Here is a 10999-nt window from a genome sequence, read left to right as displayed (position 1 = left end):
AGAAGTTGAGCCAGGCACGTCACCTCTTTATAAAGGAGGCTGGTGATGGTGGTGTAGCCCAGAGAACCAACCCTAAATGAATTCAACTCCACAAATACAAATACTAGGCTGTCCCAGGCAAATCAAGAGGCTTGGAAAAGCACAACATCAAAGACTCCAAGATGGACAGTGCTCAGAACTCAGGCAGGTGGTCATCTTTAAGGAGATTCTTCATAAAGGAGCTGAGGCCAGATAGTAGGTTCGGGACCAGGGTAGGAATGAAGTGTCCAGGGAAAGAAATTGGCAAAAATGAGATGCTAGATCTAGAAGCCCAGTCCTGGAAACCAGCATGCAAGAAAGTTAGGAGATGCAGATTGTGGTAGGGAGGGAAATTTCTATTAGAACTGAGAATGGAGAGGTCTTTCTTCACCAGCACAAAAAATCTTTACAGATGTTGGGAGCCAAGAAGACTTGGGTAGCTAGCGAAGGACCCACTTATAGGCAACCAGAAGTGCAATCACCACAAAGCTGAAATAAGTGAAGGGTCAGTGCAGCTTGAGCTCTCATCTGGGATATCTGCAGGAACTAGAATTGGTAGGCGACCATTAGGAGACCAAACTTTAAGGGACTTAAAAAGATAGGCAAAGATGATGAGGTGAAGACTGATATTCTTTTCAGCTCCTATTATTGTTACTTTCTTGTGACTATCACCAGAATCTGAAATTTTATCCAGATCATTGAATACATAAAGTAAGCCATGTATACCTGCATATAAAAGACAATAAGAGCAAAATTAGACACCCCAGAAATGAAAAGTAATATTTTTCTCTGATAAAAATTAAAAATAGGCACATAATCAAATAGTAAGACCATTTTTAGAATAATCTAGAATATCACAAAATAGTATACATGAAGTGGGTGAGCATAGATACCCAAGAGTAAGAATATCCAGTGTTGATCCACTGCTGTCTGGTGGAAAAGACCAGGGTCTGAGAACATGAAATTTCTAGACCCCGGTCTGTTCTGTTCTGTCGTGGGAGCAGGAGTTTCCCCCAGACCGATCTATGTCACACAGATATCCATCAAGGTTACCCAATTCCATCAGCTCACTTTTTCGACACTCAAGCAGCCTTCTAGTCCTCAAATGAACTACCTACATATGTATAGAAATAAGAACGCATCTAGATTAGTGTTTCTGGAATGTTTCCAGTAAGTTCTCTAAGAGCAGAGAAAGTAAATAGCTATCCAAAGGTCTCGGATGGGGTCTAAAATTCTTCAAATTTGGGAGATGTTTAACTTGAAAATTTTTACAGTTTTTAAGTAGCGATTTTTGTCTTTGTTCACTGATCATGCCAAGTACTTAAAGAAGTCTTGGCAGATAGTAGGCTCAATAAATACTTGTTGAATAAATTAACAAAATTTTAAAATGTTTTAATCGTGCTATCCAGAAAAACAAAACCAGTTTCCCTCTCTGCTTCTTTATTTAATCACAGCTTGGCTGAATGTACTTATTTCATAAAATTGAACCAACCTGAATTTACTTTGTATAGTAATTTCTCTTCTTGTCTTAGTATCGCCATATTTTGAGAATGTGAATCCACTTAAAACTGTGCGTGCAAATTGTAATTTTTTTTACTGTTTTGCAGACTTCATAAGTACAATCCAATCCATAAGGCAAAATACCAGAACACTGAAAAATTTTGTTGGGCATCTTTTAGTTGAAAAATCAAGTGACTCATGTCATATGAAATATTTTAAGGCTGTCTCTTTTATTGTCATAAGGGAAAAATAGTTGAAGGGCCTTTTTAAAGGGAGAAAAACATATGTGGACTAACTTTTATCACATACAATTGAATTAAAGTTTACAAAATTCCATTGTCAATAAAGTCAACTCTTCACAATTCTCACACTATTTCTGCTGCAATCTTAACACACCCAGCAAAAGCTCTCACAACTTCACTCGTAAAGAATTCACCCATAAAATGTTTTTGCTGAACAAGCCAACTTTGAGAACTACTGTTTATCCTTAGGCAAAGCAATGATTTTATCATTTTAACCCATGTTTTAAACATTGTTATAACACATTTCAACTCTCTGAAAAGAGTAATTCCATTAAATTGAAAATCTGTTCTTCATTTTTCTCTGCCTAAGCCAGCACATAATTGTCAAAGAGCAAGTTTTCAAACTAATTTTCTAATTATTTGCATATATATCTAAAAAGATAGGCATCTAAATGATTATTTCTGCTCTAGCAGGTTTTGCTCAGTGGATAGAGCATTGGCCTGCAGACCAAATGGCCCCAGGTTCGATTCCAGTCAGTCAAGGGCACATACTTCAGTTGCAGGCTCCTCCCTGGCCAGGCCCCTGGTTGGGCCTCCTGCAGGAGGCAAGCAATTGCTGTCTCTCTCTCACATCGATATTTCTCTGTCTTTCCCTCTCTCTTCCACTCTCTCTAAAAATCAATGGAAAAATATCCTCGGGTGAGGATTAAAAAAATAACTAATTCTGCTAATTTTCAATAAAATTCAGCATTTCTTTCCAGCCCATTGGTACACAAAGAAAACGAAGACCAAGGCCTTGAGAGGAGACCTTCCCCAGTATCAGCACTGTAACCCTGTTTTCCTGCAGGGTTTTCCTGCATGCACCAATCAGTGTGTGTTTTTCCATTTATTAAAAGTACAGCTCTTACCTTTTTAAACTCATTTTTTGGTTATTTTACTATAAATTATCCTTACAGCCTTAGCCGGGTTTGGCTCAGTGGATAGAACGTCAGCCCGCAGACTGATGGGTCTCGGGTTCGATTTGGTCAAGGGCACTTACCTGGGTTGCAGGCTCAATCCCTGGCCCCGGTCAGGAGGAGTTCAGGAGGCAACCAATCCATGTCTCTCTTTTACATCGATGTTTCTCTCTCTGTCTCTCTCCCTCCCTAAAAAGAGAGTCAATGGGAAAATATCCTCAGGAGGGGATTAACAACAACAACAAAAATAAATAAGTAAATAAAGTATCCTTATAAAATTCATGAACAAAGATCAAGATCTAATCAAATTGTTAGTGTTTCAATTAAAAATAAAGAGCAAGGTTGGCATTCATCTCTCAACCAGTCATTTCAGGATACCCTTCCTGCAGGTTAGAACTATGGAGCATCATTAGTAAGCATGTCTTTTTCACCTTGCCAGTTTCTTTTTAAACCCCAAACATATTTGACCATAACGACAGCAGGGAGCATGACCAAGATTTTTTTTCTTTGCTATGAGGGTAATATTGGCCTCACAGACTGAAATGTAAAGTGTTCTCCCTCCTTCTGTTGTTTGTTTATTTGTTTGTTTTTAAGAGTTTGTGAAGGATTGGTGTTCATTATTTCTTAGGTGTTTGGTAGAATTTACTAGTAAAATGATCTGCCCCAAATCATTTAAGAATAAAAATATATTGTCTTTCGAAATACAATCTTCAAGTGAAATTTACTTTCCAAAAAGCTGTGCTGAGTTTATAGTATGGCACCCCACTGCATTGTCGTCTCAGAAGCATGAATATACTTCATCATTTTTGTGAAACCATGTAACTTCCAAAAGGAGTATAACTGTTGAGGTGCCTCTTCCTTCTGGTGTCAAAGACAGATGCTCTGTGTGTAGTAGAGGATTTCTAGTGGCTTCTTATCACTACTTTCTCAGGCAGGGTCCAATCAGGAGAACAGAAATAACACTAGGAATCTAAATACAACAAGAAATTGATAACACAGGTACCGGAATATCTGGAAGAACAAAATGCGATGGGGGCTATAGGAGCAAGAAGGAAAAAGAGAAAATTCGGGGAGCACACATTTGGTGCTCCGCGGCTGGAAGCTCTGTCAGGGCTGAACTGGCATCCTAAGGAAGGACCATCCTGTAAAGAAGAACGCTGCTTCTGTTTGTACTGTAGAGTCTGGGATGACCTCACCTCATTACCATTGCAAAACTACCAGCAGTTTTCATAGGGCAGGAGCGGAAGCTAGAAGCCTTTCTCTCCCTGTATCATTCTGGTCTGCAGTGTCAACAGAGCCTAGGAAATACAATCTGTAGGCTCCCAGCCCGGACCACACAGCAGAGGATACAAAGGCAAGTGGAAAAAAGCAAGATGCTTCTTTAGAACAAATTCCTTAAATAACAGGAAAATGATAGGAGGTAGTTCTGATGGGCAATTTCCTGTTTATTCCAATATTTTAGAGCAAAATAAAATCATCTCAATGTGTAGTAAGATCATTTACTGAGAGCTCTCAGTAAATGAACAAAAAGGACTTATAAGTCTTTTGTTGTTGTTTTTTTTTAATATATATATTTTATTGATTTTTCACAGAGAGGAAGGGAGAGGAAGAGAGAGTTAGAAACATCGATGAGAGAAAAACATCGATCAGCTGCCTCCTGCACCCCCCCTGCTGGGGACGTGCCCGCAACCAAGGTACATGCCCTTGACCGGAATCGAACCTGGGACCCTTGTGTCCGCAGGCCGACGCTCTATCCACTGAGCCAAACCAGCTAGGGCGGATTTATAAGTTTTTAAATTGGCAGAAATTTCAAACTGCTGGAGAAGAGAATAAAGAGGTTGGGTTGCCCCCTACACCAATACTCACCCAAATTATGCTTAGGATGTTAACTTGTTTGTATGACAGAGAAAAGCAAAAAATAAGTCACCACAAAAGTATTCAATCCATCCACCATCACCACCACCCCTCAAAAAAAAAGAAAATAGGAGATTATATTTCCTCATGCATATATCTTTGCTTTCTTTCTCCTAAGCTTAGTCTAAAGGCTCCAGGAGACTTGTAACCAGGGGAGCAGCAGGCAGTGGCAGCTGGTCCTGGGCTAACCCCTGAACCTGTCTCCAAGGGCCCTCCTCTTGCCTCTGTCACTTGTTTCTTGAGTCCATGCAGTCCAAATGGCTCACTTCTGCTTTTGTGACTTTCTTCCTAAAGGACCAAGGCAGCCTGGCCTGGGCTCAGCTCTTCCTCACATTTCCAAAGGGCCAAGGCAGCTCTGCCTAGGCTCACTCCTGTTGCTCTGATCTTGCCTCTTCCATCGAAACCCTTCCTTTATTTCACCATTCCCAGCTTTAGGAAACATACTCTCAAAATCACCTGAACTCGTGTTGTGGAATCTTTCCTGTACAAGGCCAAGAACCCATTCTAGATGCCAGGGCAGACCCACCTGGGTCCCAGTCCCTTTCTGGTGACAAAAGAAAGGGCTAACCAGAACTAATAAAAAACTGGTTGCTTTGAAAAACAGAGAAGATTTTAAGTTTATCTCCGTGGGATACTAGTGGAGCTCTTGGTTGTAGCAAGATGGTACTGACATGTGTTTTCCAGGCTTGAAATCCTACAACATGCAGCTCAGAAGAAAATGACAGTTAAAAGAATGTCACTATTCCAAGTTAAAAGAATTCTTGTGACTTTTCCAAGTCAAAAGAATTTAGAGCAGAGAGAAGTCTATAGCTTACAGTAGAATTAAACTAATAGTTATCAACTGATTGCTAACAAAAAGACAAAGAAACTATCAATTAGGAAAATAGAAACCAATTATAAAAAAATTATCTGCATAATTATAATGAAACTCAGTTTATAAAATGTGAAATTGTTGAAGAAATTTAGTTCATAATATTTTTTCCAACCCAAAAGGTGATAAAGAAAGCACTTTTATTATTTTTAAATTGTATTTTTCCCTTACCAAAAAGTTAAGGAGATTTGATACCTATAGCTGAATATAATCCCATTAGCATTTTGATGTATTTTCTAATGCTTTATATATTATTTTGTTTGCTTTAATCATATAAATAAACATTGTTTTATGTCTGACTTGTGCCCTTGACCGGAATTGAACCTGGGACCCCTCAGTCCACAAGCCAACGCTCTATCCACTGAGCCAAATTGGCTACGGCTAAATATCACTTTTAATGTCAGTGTTTTAATGTTTGCATTATGGTTCATTTTATACAATTGGTAATATCTTGGTGAATAAAGCTTTTACTGGTTCAGATTTGCTATATTCTTTTAAAATATTATTAGGTATAGGTTTCTGGGTAAATAAAAATGAACATCTTAAAGCGTTTAATAGATGTTGCTGAATCACACTAAAAGTTACTTTTTTAAATAACAAAATGTTTTATCAAAGAGTTTTCCTCCTCTTGTTCTTAAAGCAATTGTACAGTGCCTAAGATTTTTAAATTGACTTTAATGATTTCTTCTTTTTATTGCAATTAAAAGAATTCAAACCCACTGGGAGTCATGATAAAGAACAACCCTGTTATCCATCTTTCTCTCTTCTCAGGGAGAGCCCTACCCTCTTTGCCCTCATTGGAAGTACAACAAGCCATCACTAACAACTCAACAGCAGCTATCAGAGATGAGAGGAGAAATACTAGGTGAATATCAGGTTGCCTTCAATTATGCTTTGAAAACTTAATGAACACTTGTAATAATTTTATACTCATACTAGAGACCCAGTACACGACAGTCGTGCACTGGGGAGGTTCCCTCAGCCCAGCCTGTGCCCTCTTGCAGTCCAGGACCCCTTGGGGGATGTCCCCCTGCCATGGAGGCGGGAGAGGCTCCCACCACCACTGCTGCACTCGCCAGCCATGAGCCCAGCTTCCGGCTGAGTGGCGCTCCCCCTGTGGGAGCATACTGACCACCAGGGGGCAGCTCTTGCATTGAGCGTCTGTCCCCTGGTGGTCAGTGTGCATCATAGTGACCAGTCGTTCCTCTGTCTGGTTGATTTGCATGTTAGTCTTCTATTATATAGGATAGAGAAACAGATTGCATAACCTCATATTAATAACCAAAGGATGGATTTTCAAATACTATGTTTGGCTGTATTATATATTTTCCTTGCTCTGTTCCAACCTGTCATGTTTACTCTTGGAGAGCTACTGAAGTAAACCCTAGAGACTCCACTGACCTGACTTTCTGAGGCAGCCACTGATGTCTGCGATCAATGGATAAAAAAAAATAGGTCCCTAAAACAAAGCATCTTTTCTCTTTCCCATCCTACTTCTAGCTTGTTCACTTGTGTCAGCTGCTTGAAAGCGCTAACTAAAACCACTGTGTTCTGATTCACAGCCAACCCCCAACAGGTTGAATTACAACTTACCTTGCAGTCAGAGACTCGAAGCTGGGTCCTAAAGAAACAGGAATTTTAGGGGAATATAAGCAGGCTTAGGGAATTTTTAGAATTGGGGTCCCTGGGAAAAAACACAGGGCTACAGACTGGGAGAAGATACATCTTCATAACACAAAGGACCCAGGTGCAGCTACAATTCCATAAGACAAGGGAACTGGATGTAGCCAAAAAAGGCCTATATTTACAAGATAAAGAAGGAGGAAGAAAGCCCAGAAGGAATGGAAGGACAATGAGGGAGAAGGGCCTCAGGAATCACTATAGTAACCAATTCGAAAGGGAATATTGACCAATCAGAGGGGATATCAGGACACAGGAACTGCAGCCTTTATAAACCATGGAAACAGGAAGTCAGTGGGACCCTTTCCCCCTCCCCACGTGGGAATCCATTCTGTGGGACTCTTTCCCTTTCCCCATGTGGGAGTCTGTACTTGTTCTTCAATAAATCTCCACTTTTGCTATACTACTCTCTGTCCGTGGATTCATTTTCCAACTCTGGCGGACAAAGAATCTGGGTTCCAGTCCAAAAATTCCTCTTCACTAATTTTTCAAGTTAAGATAGTGGATAACTGACAATGTTTGATCAAATTTGGCACTGGTTTTCTGACAGAGAGACAAAAAGTGGGGATATATAATTTTTATATTAACATACAAAGCATGATCATCTTTGTCACATGATTGTTTTAAATTACCCCAAATCTACTGCAATTAACAACAAAATTAAATATTACCTTCACATATTACTAGCCAATAAATAACAAATGTGAGATCCTCTAGAAGCATTTCATCACTGTATCTAATGCAGTCCATTGATTGACAAATGTTTCTGTTTGTATAGAATAGAAAGGACACTTGTCCAGGCATAGTGAGGAGACAAAGTAGAGTTGGGCAAAAGTAGGTTTATAGTTGCTTGTATGGAAAATACTGCAATAATTAATAAATAAGGATCCAAGAATAAACTCTGTGTTTCGGGTACTCACAACTATGGCCCTTCTTTTGCCTCATCCTATATAACAACTACACAGCACTCAATGATTTCAGGATGGAGAAATAAGAAAGTTGCGTGCAAAATGGTAATTAATATAAACACTACATGGAACTGAACAAAAGTTAAAATGATATACCCTGTATTTCTATAATTACTTAGAGTTTACAAAGTTTAACCTTTACAACAACTCTGTGAATTTGGTATTATTACCACCATTCCACAGATAAAGAAATTGGGATTTAGGTAGACAGGCACTTGTCTAAGCTTTCACATCTAATAAAAAGTAAGGTCTGACATCACATTCATGATTCTGACTATTCTCGGCAATTAAATGTCAGAAGGTCAGAAATGGAGCATGGCCTGACCAGGGGAACATTTGGGACAGATGTTGGATTTGACCAGGTGGCCTAGGCACACAGGTCACATTAAGTGTAAGACAAGTTTGTTGGCTAAGGCATGGCCCTGGGACTTCTCGAGGCCTCCATTGGAATTTGGAGGACAGAGAGTTGACCAGTGTGCCTTAAGGGGAAGCTTCAGGTGAGGCTGGAGTGATAGGCTAAGTGTTTATACTTTATTCAGCTAACCAATGGCTAACTAATAAAAATTTTGGAACAAGGGAGTCACGTTGTATCTTGGAAGAAAATTATACTAGGATTCAATAAGTTACTCGAGTCAGAAGTGCTCTTTATTTTTTTGTATGTTAGTTATAGGAACTCAGCACTGCCATGCTATGACAGAATAAATGTTCATACCACTAACCTTGGCAAAAATGGGATAGGTATCATTGAATTATCAAAATCCCATCACAGATGCTCTAATTCTATTTGATAGTAGCTAAAGGATATCCACTTATGTCAACTGATTCTCTGTTACATTGCCCAAAAATTCTAGGAATCATGTTCTGGATAAGAAATGTGGGTCATTATCATCTTAAATGAGTAATTTTTGTTTTCAAGGACTTTAAACATTTTCTGAGGCACAGTGTTATTTCTCGAAATCCTTGAGCTTCCCAAGAAACTGGGAAGAAACATAGCAAAGAGGAAGTGAGTATCATAACAGTGACAACTGGTTTGGAGTCTATGGGGTGAGGCTTTAAGGCATACCAATAAATTCAGCCCCAGGGGGTTTGGCTCAGTGGATAGAACGTCAGCCTGTGGACCAAAGGGTCCCGGGTTCAATTCCGGTCAAGAGCACGTACCGTGGTTGCAGGCTCCTCCCTGGCCCAGGCTCTGGTTGGGGCTTGTCCAGGAGGCAATCAATGTGTTATGTGTTTATCTCACATGATGTTTCTCTCTGTCTTTCCCTCTCTTCCACTCTCCTTAAAAATCAATGGGAAAATATCCTCCAATGAGAATTAAAAAAAAAAAAAAAAAGACATACCAATAAATTCAGATCTAGGATTAGGGAACATTGTTTCTTTGTCTTTCTTTTCTAGGTCAGAGCTGAAATAGTCAGCTTTCCAGCTCGCTGAAGCAACAAAATAAAGGCCTACACCACTCGTGCTTTCTCCAACAGAACTTTGCCCCTCTTTTAAAATTCTCTATGGGTAAAGAATCACAGGAATATATGGGTTTGAAGGATTCACTACAATTATTCTTATGAATACTAGACCAGATACTTTTACGACAACATATGGAAGCAAGACACACCACGGTCAATAAGACTAATTAGCATTGTGAAAATGTTCTCAACACTTAAATATTGGCAATAAATGTTGAAACAATCTAATAGAAAATGATCTTTTCACTTAATCCTTTCCTTCCATTCTCTGATTTTAAATTTCTTGATATTTTAAGGGCATGCAGGAGTTGTTCTTATATGGATCTTGAAAAGCTTGCTATAATTAACACCCATGGATAAGGCTATAATTTCTCTGGCATTAGTTGACTCTTTTAATTAAAAGGCAGTCATCACTGCACCAAGTCAAGCTATATTTACTGAGCTTCTGTGCACCACCAATTTAGACATCATAGAAACCTGGTCCTTCACCCTCAGGTTTTAAAAACTGATTACAGAGAAAAATGCATGCACATATCTTTGAAGCATTTCCAGAGTTATCAGTCTGTGAGCATAAAACACCATCCTAATAGCACAAGTTAAACACAAGCATATAAAATAAAATTAGAGTGGAAATGGCAGATTAGGTGGTTTGAGTAATTATATTTCTGACCACAGATGCTGCCCACATCCCAGCCAGCACATGGAGAGTTTCTCAAGGTCCCAGGCTTTGGCAAGCCCCATTCTAAGACCTAGAAGAAAGAGGTCATCTTTGTTCAGGCTAAAATCCTGCTGACAGTGCCAGTCTTGAAAAAAGAAAGTCTCTCCACAGTAATTCAAAACTTTCAGAGGGAGGAAGGAATTTCTCTGGATTCATAGAAATCCATAAGAAGATTAGTATTTCTTTAACAAACCCCAAAGATCCCCCAAATGCTCTGAACTATTATCAGAGAATAAATGACATCCTTTATTTCATTTAACAAATATTTACTGAGCACCTTTATGTGTTGGGCACTATTGTAGGTCTTGACAAGTCCAGCCATGAGCTAAACTGATCAAATCCCTTCCCTCAGTAGATATATTAGAAAAAAGATATAGGATGCTATGTGATGATAACTAGTATGCTGGAAAATTAAACAGAAAGAGGATAGGGTGTGCTGGAGTAGGGATTCCATTCAAATAGTGTGATTAGGCAGGTGTCATTGAGAAGACGATATTTGAGCAAGGAGCATAAGAACGCCAGGGGATGAACTGTGTAGGTATCAGGAGGAAAGCGTGTTCTAGGAAGAGGGGATAACAAGTGCCAATGTCCTGAGGCCGCAGTGTGTGTACTGTATTGCAGGCACAGAAAAGAAGCTAATGTGGCTAGGTAGGAGTGAGCGAGCAAGACAGA

The sequence above is a fragment of the Plecotus auritus genome (assembly GCF_963455305.1).
Source record: "Plecotus auritus genome assembly, chromosome: 4".
In the NCBI taxonomy this organism is placed as follows: Eukaryota; Metazoa; Chordata; class Mammalia; order Chiroptera; family Vespertilionidae; genus Plecotus; species Plecotus auritus.
Note: the sequence above shows the minus strand (reverse complement) of the source record.